The sequence below is a fragment of the Globicephala melas genome, chromosome 11 (genome assembly GCF_963455315.2).
Source record: "Globicephala melas chromosome 11, mGloMel1.2, whole genome shotgun sequence".
Lineage (NCBI taxonomy): Eukaryota > Metazoa > Chordata > Mammalia > Artiodactyla > Delphinidae > Globicephala > Globicephala melas.
This window is the reverse complement of record NC_083324.2, coordinates 85,267,408-85,288,231: the sequence shown is the minus strand read 5'-3', so window position 1 is coordinate 85,288,231 and position 20,824 is coordinate 85,267,408. Positions and strand designations below refer to the sequence as shown.

At 41.5% G+C, this 20,824-nt stretch overlaps 1 pseudogene; it reads left to right on the top strand.

The window, feature by feature from the left end:
- LOC115866000 (uncharacterized) overlaps positions 1-20,291 on the top strand; it is a 392,064-nt pseudogene extending 371,773 nt beyond the window's left edge.
- The last annotated feature ends 533 nt before the right edge of the window (positions 20,292-20,824 follow it).

The window sequence follows — 20,824 nt, the reverse complement described above, 5'->3', positions numbered from 1 at the left end:
TCCCTCAGTTAATATTCTTCAGTAGACGCCTTCCCTCCTCCATACAGGTTAAATTCCAAGTCACTTGGATTATAAAAGCCTCCTGTGGAATTTCCCTTGCTTTATAAGAGCACTTTGAACCCTTTTCAGTTCCCCCAGTGTGTTGTGGTGCTGTTTTCTTTCCCTGAAATGAACTCCTCTCTGTTCTACGTGGGTGATTTCTGTTTATCTTTCAAGATTCATCTTGGCCATTACACTGTCAGTGAAGCCTTCCCTAGTCCCAGGAAGAGTTAGCATGGCTTCCCTTTCTTTTTAATGCTATTGTTGCATTGGCTACTCTGTATTTTAAGTTTAAAAGAAGAAAATTCACTTATTGAGGTAACATTGGTTTAACTGGCTTATAACCTTATATAGGTTTCATGTGTACGTTATATTTCTACTTCTGTGTAGACTGCAGCGTGCTCACCCCCGAAAGGTTAGTTTACATCCATCACCATGCAGTTGACCCCTTTACCCATTTCACCCTCCCCCACCCCCCTTCCCCTCTGTACCCCCTTTCCCCGCTACTCTGTTCTCTGTATCTGTGTTCTTGGTTTGGTTTGTTCCATTTATTTTGTTGTAGTTTTGTTTTATTTTAAGAGTCTGCATATGAGTGAAATCATGTGGTATTTGTCTTTCTCCATCTGACTTATTTCACTTAGCACAGTGCCCTAATTAAAAAGATATATGCACCTCTGTGTTCATTGCAGCGTTATTTATACGTAATAGCCAAGATATGAACACAATCTAAGTGCCCATCAACAGATGAATGGATAAAGAAGACGTGGTATCTATATGTAATGGAATACTCCGCAGCCATAAAAAAGATAATCTTGCCATTTGCTACATGGATGGACCTTGAGGGTATTATGCTAACTGCAACTTTTAAAAAAATTCCTCGGGACTTCCCTGGTGGCCCAGTGGTAAAGAATCCTCCTTGCAATGCAAGAGACGCCGGTTTGATCCCTTGTCGGGGAACTGAGATCCCACATGCCGCAGTGCAACTAAGCCTGCGTGCCACGACTACTGAGCTTGAGCGCCTCAACTAGAGCCCGCGTGCCACAAACTACAGAGCCCATGTGCCCTGGAGCCTGCATGCCACAACTAGAGAGAGAAAACCTGCACGCCATAACTAGAGAGAAGCCTGTGCTCTGCCGTGAAGAGCCCGTGCGCCCCAATGAAAGATCCCACATGCTGCAACTAAGACCCGATGCAGCCAAAAATAAATAAATTAAATAAATAAATAATAAATAAATCTTAAAAAAATAAAAAATTCCTGTGACAACGTGAGAGGCCAGGGAATTGGAGGCCAGTTGTTTTAGCTGAGCATCCTCAGTGCCCAGCACGATGCTTGAAGATGCTTTCTCAGGGAGCACAAGATCTCAACTTCAGCTGGGCATGAAGACACACAAAAGACACTGAGATCATTTTCTGGATCAAACAAGCAAATCAGTCTTTTCCGATCCTGTTTTTGAGAGAGACTCGAACTCCTGTGATTAAAAGTAGTTATCATCTCTGAATTTCCTAGCATGATGTATTCTGTACAGATGCCTGTCGTATGTAATATATGTTATTATATATGTTATACACTAGGAGAGAAGCTTGGGTCTATTTTATGAAACAAAATGAACAGCATGTATAAGCACATATACTTTCTCTTATATGCCCTTTTAAAGAAAGGTAAATTCTGAGTATGTTGACAGCAGTTTTGGAGTAGTTGATTGACATGTGACTTCCTTAAGATTTCAGTGGAAATCAGGTATCTTGAAACTTTCTAGAAACTTCGCATTATTATATACGAAGAGAGACCTCTTCCACTTTACTGTGCCAGGGATCTTTTCCCTTTCTTGCCAATGGTTAAGACAATCATTAGACCAAAGCAATTGATATCTCTGTGCCTTAAGTTTCACAGTGCCATGCTTTAATAAAAATGATCTTTTCTGAGATCTGTTAAGTAATTTATTAACAAGACATGTCCTAGGGAAATATATTTTTCTCTTATTACTATCTTAGTAACATTTTGTTAATGGGAACTGGATCATAGAGAAATTAAATTACTTTCCGTGGAGTTTTTGTCAGAGAAACAGAAGTGTTATATCATTAAAAGTTATAAAAATTTCTTCTAGAAAAAATTGTGATGCTTAATAATCTATATTAATACTTTATTCTCCGTCGACTTGGTAAATAATTTCTAGATACCATGAAGCCAACACAAAGTGGTAGTGTCTCATCACCCTGTGATTCATCAAGCCATCATCACTCTTTCATTTTGTTCTCTATAGCTACTATAGAAAAATCATAATGATTCTTCAGATTTTTATGAAAAATCTAAAAATGAAATAAAACGAAACTAGGAATAGAAAGAGTTACTTTCCTTTCTTTTTTTACCTAAAAGCTCTTCAAATACGGAGGGAACTGATTCCTTGGTTATATTAGGCGGGTTAATTGGGGGATAGGCTTTTTGTTGTTGTTGTTGTTACCCTTTCTGAATTCTTAGATTTCCTTCTCCCTTTTAGATGGCTTGGTATTTGGGTTCAAATAGAGAGAATTTAAATCTAAGCTGCTCAAATTTCTTTTCATCCTATAAAGAGTCCTGTTATGAAGCATCCAAATTAAAATTTTGCCTTGTCACCAATAACTCAAGGGTGTCAACAGTCTCTTTACTCTCTGAAACTGATCTGATTTGTGTTAGTTTTGGTCACCTCACATGTACTCTGTTTTGTAAAAGAATGGAGCCTAGCTATATGAATGCTATAAGGCTAGAAACTAGATTTTTCTTTTTATTTCCTGGAAGGATTTTTAAAGGCTTCAACCATTGTTTTCTGGAGAATGTTAGAGTGTAGACTTCTCAAGATGTCTGACCATGTCTGTGAAATGCCTGTCTATCCTAGGTTGAGTATCACACACCATAATTGAAAGTATGCTTTATGGTCATACATTCATTCTCTCCATTGCAAGGGCTGATTGGCAAATACAAGGCATTGTGGGCATGAACTGTGAGAACTCAGTTTTTTAACCTTGCTTGAATACATGACAAATTGATCAGAGCCCCCCTGCTAATATCATGAAAACCAGGCAAGTCCTTTGCATATAGGCCACCACTCCCTCTCTTCTACTCAGACTCTGGTCTGTGGTATTTGGTACCTCCTAGCTTTCTGCTCACAGTCCTGTCTGTTTTCTGGTCCCATCCACATTTTTATGTAAGATTCACCAACCTGTAGTTGAAGCTGCTCTGGGATAAAAATAGGGCATTGGTCAGACTGACAAGAACATCTGGTTGTATTGGTAGTTGCACATCTCATTGTAAATTAATAGATTGGCATTCTGATTAGGATTTGGCTTTCTCTGTTGCTTGCTTAGTAGGGGAGTATTCATGGATATGCTAAGTACAGACACTTTTGCTTGAAAATATTCTTTTTTGATAAAATAATAAAATGGCATATATGTATGTTTCTGTATTTGTGGGAGTGAAGAATATAAGTCTGGATCTAAAACTATGACTAAATATATGAAGTCAAGATGCCTGGTACACTCCAACATTTTCTTTAAATATGACTCAGTTTTATATTGTTAAAAAGATTATAGTCGTAACTAGATGGAGAATTTCATTGAAACAAATATCCAAAATCATACTGAGTTTCAGAGGGCTTTTTGTTTCAGTGTCAGGGACACAATTCATTCATCCAACAGCTATGTATTAAACATCTTTACCAGGATAGAAATCGGGTGAAAAGATGGGGGATTGGGCAGAGGGTAGAACTTTCTCAGTCAAAAGGAGAGCATGTGCAAATTATCTGAAGCGAGAAGAAGATGGCATATTGAGTTATGAAAGCAGGCAGAGATTGCCAAAAGGCAAGGAAACCAACCTGAGGATGCTATGAGATCAAACCTGGGAAGTAGGCAAGACCTGGATCTATTACTAGTTTCCAAGGCATATATTACGTAGAGTATCATTTCATTCCTTGGCTCTGCATGAATATATTTGTTTCATATCTGTCTCATCCTGACTGCTGAAGAAGTTTGCACTATCTGTACTCTTTTCTCTCACGTATACTCAACTTCTCCCTCTCAACTGCATCCTTTCCATTGCCTTTAAAACTTGATTAAAGCTCTCTGGTCTCACACACAAACAACCCTTCCTCGACTCCGTATCCCCCTGCAGGTATTGTTTTCTTTCCTCCCCTTTATGGCTAAATTTGTTGAATGTGTTTCTGTCTTCGTTTCTTTACCTCTCAATCACCCCTCTCTAGTTTAGCTTCTGTCTTCATCACTGCAACAAAACAGCTTTTCCTAAGTGCACAATGGCCTTCTGTTGTCAGTCTCAGGGTCCTCTTCTCAGTAAACTTCTTAATAGCATTAAAAAATACATTTTTTTTGAACACTAACTCCTCTTGGCTTCCAGGGTATTTCAATCTCCTCTTTTTCTTTATGTTTTTGGCAATACATTCTCCTCTTCAAAAGGTACTATAAAAAGAGGTCTAATGAGTTACTAAATTATTGATACCCTTGAAATCCCTCCTCTGTGTTATTCCCTCCTGTCTCCAAAATGAGTCTCATTTCCTTCCTTGGCTTGTTATGAGAGGTAGCTTAGCATGACAGGTAAGACCACAAGCACCAGGGGCAGAGTGCCTGGGTTTATATCCCAGCTGTGTGCGTTAGGCAAGCAACTTGATTTCTAATAGTTTCATTATATGTTAAATAAGGATAATTATAATATCGGCCTCATCTAGCTGTGAAGATAAAATGAGTTCGTGTACGTAAAATGCTTAAAACAATTTCTGGAAAAATGGCAAAGACCACTTGAATGCTTAGCTGTAGTATAATTTGTGAATGAAACGTGAATTTTTATTATCTACACATGTATGATATTCAGTTGCCTGTGAACGTCTCCACTTTCATCTCTAAAGGCACATCAGAGTCAATGTGTCCAAGATCAAATGCACAGTGTTTTGGTGCTTCATCCCTAGAAGAAAATGTCTGGTCACTCCTGATGGTTCCTGCCTCAGTGAGGGACTCAACCGTCCTGTTGTTTACACAAGTCAGAAAAGTAGATCCCGTCCTCCATGATCTCTTTTCTCTCATTTCCCATTTTTCACTGAGCCCTGTCAAGCTGACCCGCTAAATTTCTAGTAAAAGCTTGCATTTCTCAGTGTTTACACTTCCACCACGCCCTCCAGAGATACCATTGCCTCTCATCTTAAGTACTATAAAAAGAGGTCTCTCTGTTTTCTCTCTGTCTACTCATCACCTCCAGTAAATTATCTACCCTCTTGCTAGAGGTCTCATTTCAAAAGGCCAAGCCGATGATTTCCTCCTGGTTTCATACTTTTCCATGGGTTCCCACTGCTCTGAGGATAATGGCCAAGTTTGCCTGTCCCTCCTTGTGGTCCAAGCCTCAGGCATCCAAAAGCACAGGCGTCTACCAGCCCATCTCCCTTCCTACCTCCTGCTGCTCCTTGTGCTCCAGCCACACCTGTTCACTTTCAGCTGCTTGTACGCACTCTCTTCTCGTCCACCAGAGACTTTTGTGCATGTACTTCCCCATGCTGGAAACCTCTCCCCACTCCTGCCGTACTTACTAATAAATTCTTATACACCCATTAGATGTCAATCCGAACATCACTTCTTCGGGAAAGCCTACCTTGACCCCCTAGTCTACTTCAGGTAACTATGTTATAAGCTCCCATAAATTAAATGCTTTCATAGTATGTGCTTCAAGTTTTCACTGTAGTTTAATGTCAGGGGTCCCTAAGGCCACCTTTAGGCCCAGTGGTTTGCCCTAGGACTCGCAGGACTCAAGGAAACTATTATACTCACAGTTATAGTTTATTACAGTGAAAGGATGCAGATTAAAATCAGCAAGGGAAAAGGTGCATAGGTGGAGGCCAGGAGAGACCCAGGTGTAAGCTTCCAGTTGTCCTCTCCCAGTGGAGGCACAGGTACGGCACTTATCTCTCAGCAATAATGTGTGACCACATTTGCCAAGTGTTGTCAACCAGGGAAGCTCACTTGAGCCTTAGTGTCCAGGGTTTTTATTGGGGTTCAGTGATATAGGCATGCAGCACGCTAGTTACTCGAGTCTCCAGCCCCCTAGAGATCAAATTGATACAGTGTCATCCAAAGCCTCAGGCATACAAAAGCACAGGTGTTCACCATAAATCCCATTGTTAGCATAAACTATCTGGTGTGGCCAAAGCCTCAGGCATACAAAGACACTCTTATCTGGTAGGCTATTCCAAGGACTTGGAGGTCGTTTCCCAGGTGCCAGGCCAAGGATCAGTCCTGAAGATGAGAATGTGCAGGGTTTGAGCAGCCCAGGCCTACTAAGTTATCCCTTTCCTGCACATGTTTCAACAGTGCTCTTATCCGATTAACATCTATCTTCCTAATAGTCTACATGAGAGCAAAATCTGTAAGTGTTTTTACTCAGCTTAATATACCTAGCCTTTATCATGGTTGCTGACCGATAGCAGATGCTATGTAAATATTTGTTGAATGAATGAATAAAATCTACGTTTTATTGTCTTTATTTCTTTCCAGTCTATACTGTGTTCTGTATCTTTCTATCCCACTTTTTCATGTACTTTTTCTTTTTTTTTTTTTTAACATCTTTATTGGGGTATAATTGCTTTACAATGGTGTGTTAGTTTCTGCTTTATAACAAAGTGAATCAGTTATACATACACATATGTTCCCGTCTCTTCCCTCTTGCGTCTCCCTCCCTCCCACTCTCTCTATCCCACCCCTCCAGGCGGTCACAAAGCACCGAGCTGATATCCCTGTGCCATGCGGCTTCTTCCCACTAGCTATCTACCTTACGTTTGTTAGTGTTTATATGTCCATGCCTCTCTCTCGCCCTACTTTTTCTTTATTACGGAGTCTTATGCATTTTATGCCTAAAGTTACTTTGTGCTAATGAATGATATGTAGTAAGTACCTAATATATTTACTATATTCCTTTAACCTTCAATTGTATTCCTATACTTCCAAGTGTTACAGTATCTATGTTTTAAAAACAATTTTAAAAGGGCAAATGTTTTTCACATTTATACCTGAAATACTTGTAGTCAGTATATTGGATCGTGCCATACCCACTTACATGATCAAAGTTATTTCTGTGAGACTGAGGTATTGATCCAACATTTGCCTTAAGAATTTCAGTAACCAAGTCATGCTTAAATTGAAGCCATTGACTATATATTGAGTTTTATCCTGGCTATATCAGAAATAAAGGGGAAAAGTCCCCTGGAATGAGGGTGAACGTCCTCATTTCCTCTGTAAGATGCAACAGAGGAAATGTCCTCCTCATGACCCTCAGCATCTTCATCTTCAAGGTGTACATGACATCCAAGCACTTTGCTCCACCTACAATCTTTTTGCTTGGCCGGGAGTCAAAAGGTGGCTGGTCCATTCTGGCCAATCAATTTGAATAAATCTCCCTCCATTAAAATTTTCTTTATAGTATTGGATTATAGCCCAAAGTATAAAACAAATATTCATAAATCTATACTGATATTTGAAAAAGGTTGAATAAGTAAGTAAATAGAAGAGACAATTTTCCCCTGCAGAAGAGTTCCAGATGATTTATGTAGATATTCTGCCCACAAGTAGTTGGGGCATAACTTCCCACTCCTTAGTGTAGGCTGCCCGTGGTGACACCTCTCCAAAGAGCACAGTATGGGGAATTGGGTGGAGGGTGGGGCGGAAGAGTAACTTTACAGTGGAGCAGCCTGCTGAGCACTGCTGCAGCCAGGCGATCAGGGTTCACATCAACAGTAAAAAGGCACGTTGGTGGTGTGTATCCTTTATAGAATGTGGTGAGGATGGCGGTGGCACTCGTTAGTTCTCCTCCCCCAAACCCATAACCCCCGTCAAACCATAAGGACAACATCAGACCAACCAAATTGAAGGGCCTTCTCATTCCACACAGCTCCTGAGCGGTACTCCTCAGACTGTCAACACCATCAAACACAAGGGAAGTCTGAGCAATGCATGTCCTAGGGGCACCTAAGGCATGACAAATAAATGTAATAGGACATCCTTGATGGGATCCTGGAACAGAAAAAGGACATTAAGTAAAAACTAAGGAACTCTGAATAAAGTATGAATTTTACTTAATACTGTATCAGTTATTCCTTGTTACCAATGTAAGATTTAATCATAAGGGATACTGGGGACTCTCTGTAGTATCTTTTACGTTTTCCTATATCTAAAGCTATTCTAAAATTTTTTTAAATATTAAAAAATTTTAATGGGATAGTGTTTCAATTGAATCTCAGTGCTATTCAGTGAAATTTGCCTATCAGTTTGTATTTAATCAAGCATTACCTCTATTTGATTGGCGTTACATTTTTTAATGTGATTGTCATATGATTGATTTTTCTCCAACAGAGAAACCATTATATCATTAATTTTTTGAAAATAAATTTTGTCCTTTGTGATTATGAATTTCTTAAGATTCTTTAAGAAACTGGAAAGATTCTAAGATATTACGAGTTAAAGTTTAGAAGTAACAGGACGAAACCATTACATTAGCCAAATGCACTGGCATAAAATCAGAAACAGTATTTTTGGGAGCATGAGTCCAGACAATGTATCTGTAAGATAGACTTTACAAACTTAGTTTGATTAATTTTTGTTTTTCTGAGGATATGATTCTTTTCTGTAATTATCTTTCTGTTTTCCCTGACAGGCCATCTAGTACTGGCTGCCTAAAGCTCCCTGTGAATTGAGTTATTCTCAATAACACTCTGTATTATGAAGGCATGATTTGAGTGGCTGTCCACTGTGATCTGGTTATTTGGACCTTTACATAAAACAGGTGGTTCTTCCATCTCATCAACATTTCTTATTATCCAGAATTCACCATCTTTTTGTCTGTGGTTCGTCACACTTTGTCCATCCCAGACGTGGCTCTATCCTATAGGTGGCCCCAGTTTATTTAGCTTCTTATTTACATCTTGGTCATTTCTCTTAGCTACTCCAAGTTCCCTTGTTTCCAGACTTTATCAGGGCTCATTTTATATGGTTATGTTTTTACTTACACTCTGATTAATTCCCAAAAGGGTTTGCAGCAGCTAATTCTATTTGTTTGGCTCTGAGATGATCCAGGCAACTCTGATTCCAATCAGATGGCATTTACTTTCAGCAGGCACAGGACTGAAGCCCATAACCAAAGAGCAAGCTGCCTCTGGTCTGTGATCCTACTGTCTGAGCTCAGTGTTGTGTACTGGTGCCATCTTAATGACCCGGACACTTGGGGTTTGATCCTGTTCGCCTAGACCTCCCTATTGGTCTTTTTTGATTCAGATAATCCTTGGAACTTGGCCTGTGGTAATATGACTATAATCTCAAGAGCACAAGCTGTAGAGTCAAATAGAGCAAAGGTGTGACCCTTGCCTCAAATGATCGTTAGCTCTTTGATCTTGAGGAATTTACTTAATCTCTGCCTCAGTTTCCTCATTTGTAAAATAAAAATAATAGCAAATTTGCAGAGTTGTAAAAATTAAGTGGTTCTAAAGCCCCTGGAGAAAGCTTGATTCCGTATCATGGATGTTTAATACATACTGGCTGTCATCAGTATGATTACTGGATTGGGCTTATCTACCTCATCTTCTCATCTAGCCCCTTCTAGCTGTCTCTCTACTGCTCCCAGGCATGTCTCAGCCCACCATGTTGATTTATACATTCACATGTTTTTCTAGTCACTGTCTCTGTGGTATGAACAAACTTGTCAACTTTTGTGCCCTGCTTTAATTTTCCTTAAAACTCTATGGTATGCCATTTGATTATCTCTCACTAGGTAAACATGTCACTAGAAGAGTTGTCTTTTCTTCCTTGAATTTTGCTGTTGTTTTCATAATGATGTGAAGACCTGGGCAGACCCAAGGGCAGGATCAGCCTTAAGTATTTGGTATTTGGGGTCTGGTGGGAGAGGGGAGAAAGAAGGAAGAGAGACACAGGTAGAGTGATGGAGTCTGGTGCAAGAATTCTGGAGCCTGACTGCCTGAATTTGCAGCCTGGCTCCTCCACCTATTTGCTGTGTGGCCTTGGTCAAAGTTCTGGACATCTTGGTTGCTGCGGTTTTCTCATCTGTAAAATGGAGATAAGGATAATGCTTAACTCATAGGTTTCCTTGTGAGGATTGAATGTGGAGTGCTCAGAGCATTGCCTAGCATGTAGTAAGTGATAACTAAGTGTTCAATATTATTAGAATGATTCTTTTCCCAATGTTTCACAATATTACTGATAATAATGACAACTGATAACAATAAGATAACTGATAACAATAAGATCTTACTGATAGATAGGGCTTGTTACAGCCTCAGTGATAAGATCGTCTTTATCTTTCTAGTATACCCACACAAATAATTTTGTCCTTTCAAAATACTCATATTAAGAGATGCTATACTTATGTCTATATTAGCATTTTAAAATATCTAAAAATTTTCTTTAGAGTCTTCAGAAAGAATATTCTTTGGAACATCCTCAGTAATAACAAATATTTGTCTTTTGAACATAGACTATCAAGAGTTAGAGCCAACTTTATTAAATTTAAGTGAATGATCTGTGTTGACAGTATCTTCTATATATTTGTATAATTTCATGTACTTGTATATATAATTATGTAAATTTTCTGACTTTATAATAAGGTAAATACACATGATATCCATCTGCACACAAAATGTGTCTACGTGTGTATGTGTGCCTGAAAGAGTGTCAAGAACCAGTGTTTAACGTAAGCTCAGTTATTTTCATGAAGAAAAAGATCATCTCCGAGCCACAGTTCACTTCAAAAAAATCACACAGAATCTTATGTTCCAGAAATTTTTAAGAGAGCCTACGTTTCTCACCTTATGCAATGAATTTTATATAAGCCATGCCTTCAAACAAATGGAAGAAAAAGTAAACATCCCTCTGATTCTGGCACTCTTATCTCTTTCCACATCTATACCTTCCTATAGGCACCAAAACACTATAGTGCTGATCTTGGGGGACCTGTAACAAAGGACAGCAGATGCAGGTGTACAATGCTCCAATGCGACATGCAGTCTGAGTTTCAGATGTATGCCTAAGTCGATTGCTTGAGAAAACTGCACTGTCTTAACAGCCAATTATATATATCTGTATGTGTTTGGCATGCTAAACATGGCCATTTAAATTATTTTAAAGTTTCCTCTAAAACTCTGCCTCACGACTTGAAGGGAGATGCAGTCATTTGTGCTAATTGCATTTTAGAGTATTATATTGGTGACAATAAGCTAATGTTTACAACTTTTGTTCACATCAAGTACCATTAGCCACTTAATTATGTAACAATTTGCTATCTAGCTATACTCTGCAAATACCAAAAAGCATCAGTCTCTCTCTCCAGTGCCGCGTGCGTCTGGAACACAGGTGCATCGCATAGTCACGGCTTCTCCTCAGGCTCACTGGTGCGCCCCATGACCCTTGCTACTCAAGCCCAGGATCTTAGCTTGAGAACTCTCTGCCTGACTCCCAGATGGTGGTTTGAGACTGAGACAATAGTGTTGCAGTAGGGCCTTTGCCATGAGGCTTCTGAGAATGAGACAGATTAGGAGGCAGTGTGACTTGTGGATGTCCAGGATCATAGATAGCTAGGATACTTTACACGTTGAGAACAGAAGACCTTACAAGAAAAAAAAAAAAAGCTTCTGACCTGTAAGCAGAGAGTATTAGAGCCTGGACACTCAGAGTCCTCCTTGCTTTGCAGAAGATGATGCTGAGCCCGGAACAGTGGAGGACGTGCAGAAAGAAGGGCTGGCCCAAAACCGTGCTCTGATTTCGTGAAAATCAAGCCTGCCTTTCCAATTTTTATTTCTAGTTTTTGATCTAAGAAAAAAATTGCATAGTCTAATAACATACTTAGTGAAAAGATTAACTGTTGTGTTCTGTCGGGTTAATGTTACAAGGGTGGGATGTGTCTTAGAATCTCATTATGGAGTGAATTTTACTGGAATGCCAGATCTCACAATGAGCTGGTATTCTGTTAGTGACCATAGGCCATCATTCTTTCCTTTCTAACTGAGAATGTGAGGAGTGTTCCCATCATGTGAACTGCTGATTGATGTCAAGCAATTCTGTTGTCATGGTTCTAGTTAAAAAATGTGAGAGAAACTAGATCTTTTCAACCTAAAGGTTCTCTCTGTATAGTTAAAGACATTTTCAGAAGACATTTGGATTATGGGAAAGCAATGATATCACATTATGACATTTATTTTATTCCCTACCCCAAGAATCTCAGTAATTGGTTCACCTATTCAAAACTGTTATTTTATCCGAGGATAAAGATCTCAGGACCTCGAGTCAGACTCACCTGATTTATCTAATTGGCATCTTCTTTTATAAACAACTCTAGACATAGGAACTTTCTGATTCATGAATGTGTCATTCACTTGTTTTGAGACAATTTAATGTAAAACTTACCTAATTTCAATGAGAGTCTTCAGGCAACTTTAGCGAAGGGTTAATATCTTATTTATGCCATGGTATTAAAGAAAATTTTAAAAATTAGAAGTCTACATAAGCTGTCGAAATGCTGGGCAGCTCAAGGTGCACAATGTTGAAGTTGTTCACTTGGCAGCTGAGGAAACTAAGATGTGGAAAAAGATGAGTGGCTCACCTGTGATCATATAGCAAATAAAAAGACAGTGGCAACATGGCTACCAGTACCCAGAGCTTTTGACTTCCGAAAGTCCAGTGGTCTTCCTACCGGGCCAAGCTATTTTACGTACTTGGAGGTATTTCATTTTATGCAGTGCTGTTGAGATACAGGAAAAACAGGTGTACTCATTGCCTTCAGAGAACTCATACCCTTGTGGGGATTGTATCTTCCCATGGAAGAGATAGTATGTGTATTTACAGATACATTTGTATTTCCTTTAAGGGTAGCTGACTACTTCTCCTTTCCTTTTTGTTACCGTAGAATCTGCTCATCTATGTTAACCAAAAACGAAGCAAAGAGGGTCATATAATCGCCTAAAGCCACTGTCTGACGGTTTAGGTGGAAGGCGTATGAACACGGGCATGGGTGAGCCCCGTGAATCATCACTGTGAGGTGCCCACCTGGAGAGCCAAGGCAGATGATGCTTCACCGATTTCGATCTGGACTCCTAGAGGGAGGGAGGGGATAGGACTGTTTACTCTGTGCAGCCACACTGTGGAACCTTGTGTTGTGTTTCAAGTGACACATCATTCAAAGGGCTACTGATAAACTGGAATGTATTCATAGGCTGGAAAATGGGATGTTGAATGGAGTAGACATCACAGAGTAGTGACTAAAGAAACTGCAAATATTTGGTGTAGAGAAGAACCGTCTGAGTGGGTGATGATAGATTCCCTCTAATATTTGAGGGACCATCATGTGAAAAGTACACTAGCCCTGAGCTCCCAAGCTTCTAAATTGAGGGCCAATAAATAGAAGCTCCGGTGAGGTTCCCCGTACCGTGGAACCAGACCTCTTGGCTCAGGGCTTCAAAAGATGGAATGGGCTTCTCCCTCCCAGGGCACTGCATTTTCAGTGGAGGTGTTGCATGGAGGAGATATTTTTAAAGGGCAGTGTTCACAATTCAGATTTGCAGTTGGACAAGATGACCTTTAAGGTGCTTTCCTGCACCTGGGGTTTTACGATTCTATTTCTAGCGTGCTTTGACGCTGGGCATGTGTCACATTGTTTGAATCAAACACTGGACAGGAGCACAGTTTGGAATGTTGATGGCGCTCACATCTATTTTGTGTTTCAATTTCTGGAAGCGGTCTCTTTGTCTTTGAGGCAGTTTGGTCCCTGACCTTCTGTAACATTTGGATCCCAGCCACACTGTCTTTGTTTACTGTAAAGAGCATGGAAAAACTGACTTCCTGACAGTGCTCTGCAAAGTCTAAGGTCAAACCACTCACAGGTGAACAAACACAGTCTTTCCACCTTCAAATTGCCATTTGGCCCCTGTAAACTGGATCAGGGTAATAATACTGGGTAACAGAAAGAGGGGAAACCAGGGCTCTGCCAGCCATTAGTCACTTTGTCATTCTGCTTTGTGAAGAGCTAATCGTAATTCGGTATCCATTTTGGGGAAATTAGAAAATATGGCATGCAATTTTAAGTCCTCTAGCAACCTAGTAAATAGGCCTGTAGAGCCTTCCTTTCTCTACAGTCTGGTCACTATCATCAGTATCTCTCAGGATTGCAGAGACAAAGCGTAGTAGCATTCTTATTCACTTAAGGGATTTAAGAGTCACACTCGCTGAGTATTCCTATCATCCAAGCTCCCTCTTTTATGGGTAAGACCTCAACGTGGCCTAATGGGTTGACTTCCCTTCAAGAAGCAATATCTTTTTTTTTTGCTTTTAAACTAACCTCTGCTGTGCTTTACTGTTGTTCAAAAGCAGTAGGTCCCCTTCGTCAAAGAGAGGGAAGTGTCTTCCTGGGTGAGGGTATCGTAAACTCTTTATGGGCCTAGACAGTGCCTCATTCATTTTATTCTCCTCCCATCATGCTTAATATACCGTCTGATCCTAGAAGGTCCACATAACACATTTGTGTGAGTGTCACCGAACAAACCCGTGACCTCACTCACATATTACCCATTTACTTGAAATCACTTATTTGTCAGATTCAAGTTTCCTTCTTAATATTTAAAGATTAATCACTAGAATTGACCTAAAGCAATATAAAAAATATTCCCAACATAAATTTGCATTTTTTTTTTTTTTTTGCTTTAAGAATGTAGGAATAAATCTGGCTTTAACTGTATTTTTTTCCCTTGGTTTCTAGTGTAAGCAGGGTCTTGAAATGCCCTAGTTATCTAACATTGCTCTTGAACTCCACTTAGAGATGATATACTAGACTTTTACTAAAATATATCTGGGTATTAAAAACCCAATTCTTTGTGGCTGATGAGAAAGATTATTAAACTTTTTTCCCCAGCTATAATATGAGGCAGTAAGACCCCTTTTTACTTCCAGAGCCAGAGGCAGTATGTCATATTAACCTTCATTAGCTGCCTAGGAGATGAGGTGCATTTGTTAATTTAGTATGCTGGTGAGCTAAGATTGTATGCGAAGGCTGATAAGCTTGTGTGGTTTCCCTGCTTTGCTACATATCAAAAAAAAAAAAAAAAGAATGGTTAAGTATTTTAGGATACTGATTTTATTGCCTTGCTAAGTGCAGTGTTCGAATTAGGGGCTGGGCCTGGGTAAGATGGGTCTGCAGGTGATGGGCAAAGATGGATGTGGCTGGAGAAGGGCAGAGCCAACACGACCTGATCAAAGCAGGCCTGAAGAGGAGCGTCTGAGGTGCGTAGTGAGGGTGAAAGCAGGTATCGTCGCAAACCTGGGCCAAAGGTGGCAACAGAAAATGGATTCTATTTCCACATATATAATTTCATGATGGACCTTTCCCCTTGGATGTCCTATGAAATATTAAGTTTTCTGTAGAGTTTTTCCTTCTATGTAGAATTGCTTTTAATTTTTCCATTTCTACCTCCATTTACTTATGGACTCATTCACCATGTAAAAACAAAATGTATCAAGTGTTGTGCCTGCTAGTCAGGAAACAGAGATGAATGACACAACTCCTAAGCTCAAGGAACTGCTTGCCTAATTTCTCCAGGTTTAAAAAGTGTGCCGTCAACTTTGCTATCATCGTCTTCCCCATTCCCCAAGAATACCTCAGTAATGTTATTTCTCTTCTCATAAAGCCTCCGAAGCCATCTCCGTTTTTCTTCTGCCGCTACCAGAGCGCGGGCACCATGCCCTTAAAGTCAGGCTATCGCAGGAACCTCTTTACTCTCCTCTTTCTTTCTCCCTCCACGAATTATAGCCGTGGCTACCTGTAATGTTGTTTGCGTGGCTTATGATAAGGGTAAAATGCCTTAGTCTTGTAATATGGCCATCCCTGGTCTGGTCTCACCTCTACAAAACTTACACTCCAACCAGATTGATCCCCTCACGCACCTTCAGTCAGGTTGTGTTCTCACCTTTGTGGTTTTCCAGCTCCGAGGCGGTACAGCATGGCAGTTAGAAAGATGTGCCCCGGGGGCCAGAAGTACTTTACCTCTTACCTGCTGTGCAGTCTTGGGCAGCTTATTTAACCTCTCTTTTGTGCTTCTGTATCATTGAAAAGAGCTTTTCAAAGCAATAAGTCCCTCCCAGGATTGTTAAGATTAAGTGCATTCATGTGTGTGAAATGCTTAGAAGAGACCCTGGCATAAATTAAATGCTAGTGTTTCGCTATAGCTGTTACTATTAATTGCTGTGACCCAAACCTCGCCCCCTACCCTGTCCAGACACTTCATAGCTCACTACAGATCTCAGGGTTGTCTGGGCACCTTTCCTGACATTTAGGTACAAGTAATCTTTCCCTTTTCAGCCCTTTTATGGGGCTATTTAGCCAACATTCATTTGGTAGGCAGATTGAGACCTGTTTATTATTGTTATAGGAAGTAGACCTTGAAGAGATAGCCATTCATGACAGTACATGGTGAGTGCCAATAGAAACAGCGCAGGTTCCATCGATTATACATTGTCTGAGGGCGGGAACGGTGCCTCACGTGTCTTTGTTTTCCTTACAGCCCTCTATGCCTACTTATTAACAAAAGCAAGTCAAAATTATTATTTTTTTCCTGATTCAATGGGTGATGTGTTCAGAGGATCAGGAATAGACCAGTCTACTGAAATAATGTACAGTCAGATATAGGGTGTCTTTTACTGGTAGCATATGCATGTGGAAAAATAAGGAGCCATCCTCAGTTTTGGACAGTGGATCGCCCAGACCCCATGGACAGGGGCTCTGGACATTCAGAACATGGTGGTTTATTAGGATTCGTCTAGTGGCAGGTTGCCCAGTGGACTGGAACAAAGGAGACCAGCGAGAAGATTGTTGAGTGTGAGTGCATGAGCGTAGACTCTAGAATAGAGGAATGGAGAGGAAATCTTAAATTCAAGGGTAGTTTGTAGGGAAAGAATCCATAGAACTTGGGAGTTCATACAGCTTGATGGCTAGGAAAGAATGAAAACGTGACTGCTGGGTTTCTCCCTTAGATGTCTTTGGAGTATCCAAATTGGGAGAAGGTTGGCTTTGAAGATAAAAAGTTACATGCAGTTACTGGACTGTGAGCTCCAGGATGGAAGAGACCTTACCCGTCTTCTCCCCAGTGTCTAGGACAATCCCTGACTGTCCTACGACTAGAGGCTGATGAGTGTATCTTGAACGAATTAAGGGCCGCTTACCTTGACAATCTACAGTTGAATAAGACAAGTTGTAGATAATTCTTGCCACCTGTTTACTGATTCTCTGGTTCTAGTTAGGTGGCATGATCACATTTTCTAAAGAAGCATACCGCTCACGTCATGGGCAGGATGTCCCAAATTGGCAGCGTATTTAATTCCAGGATGAGTGACGGAATCTACAAGGCCCTGAGGCCACCTCTCTCCTACCTGCCTTAATGGAACTAGTAAAACGTACCTGGCAGTGCAGCGCCTCTGCAGAGAGGTGCTCCAGAAAGCAGTTGTTTGCTCTCACCCTGCCGACAAGTAGCAATACCCAAGTGGCTTAAGGGCTCTAGATGCAGCCATGAGCAGCATTAGAAAAATTCCCCCACCATTTGCCAGCATTAGATGCCAAACTGCAAATAAGAGGCACATGTCAATTCAATGAAGCAGAGACATTTTGCTTGTTTCTAATGCTTACTTCCGGGAGAACTTTATTATTTGTTTGTATGCCTTTAAATAAATTGCATTTTTTGAAAATAATGAAAACTGTCTCGTCTTTTCTCCCTACGAAGGGGCAAGCTTCTCCCACTTGGGTGAATATTGCCTGTGCCACTCACTGAAGAAAAGGGGAGTGGTCTTGGCAAGCATCTTATTAGTCTAAAAATAAATTATTCAGAATGCAGGTTCAGATACAGATTGCAGGGGGAGATAATAGAATTGGTTTTCCAAGCCTGATCATGCTCTGAAGACATGGTGTGTGCTTTTCAGGAATCCACTTAAGTGGAATCAGCTTTGACGAATACAAACTAGAAATAATCTTGCTGCCATCCAGCTAGTGTCTGCGGTACAGCATCCTCAGAACGTCTCGAAGCACCCATGGTCTCTTTAGGCTATGTAAGTGTGTGTATAGGAAAGTCCGTAGGCATTCACAAGCATTTCTTCAGAGATGCCTTTTCCTCATTGTTCTTTTAAGGAAATCTCTTCCTGGCAGCACGAGAGGGGCATGTCTCGCTTCAGATTTGTCTCCCCTCCTACTCCCGTGCCTCGGCAACACAGTTGACCACATCAGCAGCCGACTGCAGTTGTCATGTGGCTTCTCATGTGATGCTGGGTCTGCAGCACTTTGGAGCAAAAAGCCTTTGTGACTCGGCACTCATGGACAGTAGCGTTCAGGGGCAGAAGAGATTTTGGAGGGGGCGGGGAGGCCAGTAACCCGAGAAACGTCAGAAATAAAAGTCACATGAAGTACTCTGATCTATGTATTATTTTTTTTTGAAATTTGGTTTTAACTCTTGCTTTTTTTTATGGTTTGTGTCTGTTTTTTCCACCCCCGCAGGCACCGAGCTGCGCTGTTTTGTGTTTCTTCCTTCCTTTTTTTTTTTTTAAATTTTAATTCTGAAGCCAGACCGTCTTAACTCACAGCTCCAGGGCTGCATCGCTGTGGGCACGCCAAGCTTCCCCTGGTTACCTGAGCTGCTCCTGCCGTCTCCTGGCCTCGGCTTCTCCGTGGTGCACCCGAACCCGGCATCGATGGTCTGCGTAGTGAGGAAGAAGGACCTGCTGGTGGAGCTCTGGCCAGGGTCCCCTCGCAGCCGGATGAGGGGACTTGGAGGACAGGGTGATGCTGCAAAAGACCCGGGGTGGGATGGATAGAAAGAATGCCAAGGACCAGGGCAGGAGAAGTTAGGAATACTGTCCATCCAGTGCCCACCGATCCTCCGCAGGGTGCACCCAGCTCGGGCTGCTCCCAGGGATTAGTCTGGGGGGAAACCCATGCCGAGATGTGGTGGCATTTTACCTGAGAGTGGAGCTGAAGATGGATAAACCAGGTATCTGATGTGTCTGCCTGCCTGACGACGAGGCAGAGTTGGAGGAAAGCAGAGCGAGCGAGCGCCTGAGGAAGAAAGAGATGCCGAATGCCGTTTGATTGCCTGCCGCTCGCCCTGCATTCTCATTCTAGGGAGGATGGCATAATTTGTAACCCAGTACATGGATGGAGGAACCGTAAATTGTAGTCTGGATGTCCCCGGTGCCGTCAAGGAAGAGAACTGTGACGGGCTAGGTGGCTGGACCCGTGTCCCCAGAGAAAAGCGCAGCCTGCAGCATGGATTTAAATGCATGTGCATGCATGTAGAGACATGAAACGAGAGAGTTCTGACCGTCTCACACAGGAAGTCTGTCACTTTGCTGGGTCGGGCTTCATTGCAGCTTGTATTTTCAGCTTCAGCTCAACACCCATTTCCTGACTAGCTAGAGAGCACGGCCAAAGCAGCTGCACGCAGAATTTTCCTGTTAACGTGAAAGCATCTCTCCTCAGCTTTAACTCCTTGAAGCTCTGAGTGCTCTGTGCTTCACTGGGACTGATTGTAGGGTTTTGTTTTCTTCCTCTTCTGCAAATCCCTGTAAACACAGCTGTATTCAGTATGGTGAAAAATTCTATCCTGTAAATAGAAATCTGATCAATTTAATCAAAATAAATGTATCCCAGATGACTTTGAGACCAGCTGGCTACCACAGACTTCAGATGCTAAACATTCAATGGAGACGAATGCAGTCTTATATTTACATGTTTTAGAATTCCCGGATCAGCCTAAAATTTAAAAAAGAATTTTAAGTTCCTTTTCTAAGGAAGAGGTGGTCTTCCCAGCTCACAGGTAGTTGGTTAGATTCAGGTGCAGATGCCGTTCCTGAGATTTGGGGCGGCGGGGTCGCATTTCGAGGGCACGTACCATGTGGCAGGGCACGGTCATACTCAGTACAGAGCGAGCCTGCGTCTGCCTAGCCATGTGGAGACACGAGTGCCCTGGGAAGAGCCTCTGGTGAAGCTGGGGGAGGCACTTGAGGCTTGTTTTGGATTCGGGTGCCTGAGCTGTGGTGCTCCAAGCCCAGCTTGGTGGAGTCAGCTCAAACCTGAGGGTAAGGAGCTTTCCCAGTTGTCATGGGGAGCTCTTCTGGGCCGCCTGTCTGGCCCTTTCACTGTTTGTTACTATTTCTACAAAGGCGGCTCTGTGTGTTGGATTATGTTTGGCCAGCTGTTGATGCATTCCCGCGGGCGGGGCTGGGTGGGGACCTTATTACTGTACTTCCAAACTGTAGATCTCTGTGCGTGGGGAGTAGGGAGGGAATGGAAAGAAATCAGGTTGGAGAAGCGGATCGCTCTGACTGCTTTCTCCAGGTAGTCCTAGAGCGAATCCAGAAACGCTTAAAGTGGAAAGAAGGAAAAAGGGAATGATGGGGGGAGGGGAGCAGCGAGGGAAAGAGAATGAAACTGAGCAAGCACATATGAGAGAAAAACAGACTTAGAACTTCAAAGCTGCATAGACAAGCAGAATGTCAGCAGCTTGTAATTAGTGGTTCATGGTTGCGTCAGTGACTGTATCTCTCCAAGAATAACTATGTGATGTGTGCCACAAAGTGAAGAAGATAGTCATAACTAAGTTATCAAACCCAGTTCAAACAAGGGCAAATGGATTAAGGAATTTTCTGTGTTTGTAAATCAAATGCTGATGGATTACACATCTAAGACTTGCTGAATACTGCATAATTGAAGGCTGAATTATCAGTTTGTCGCGGGGCG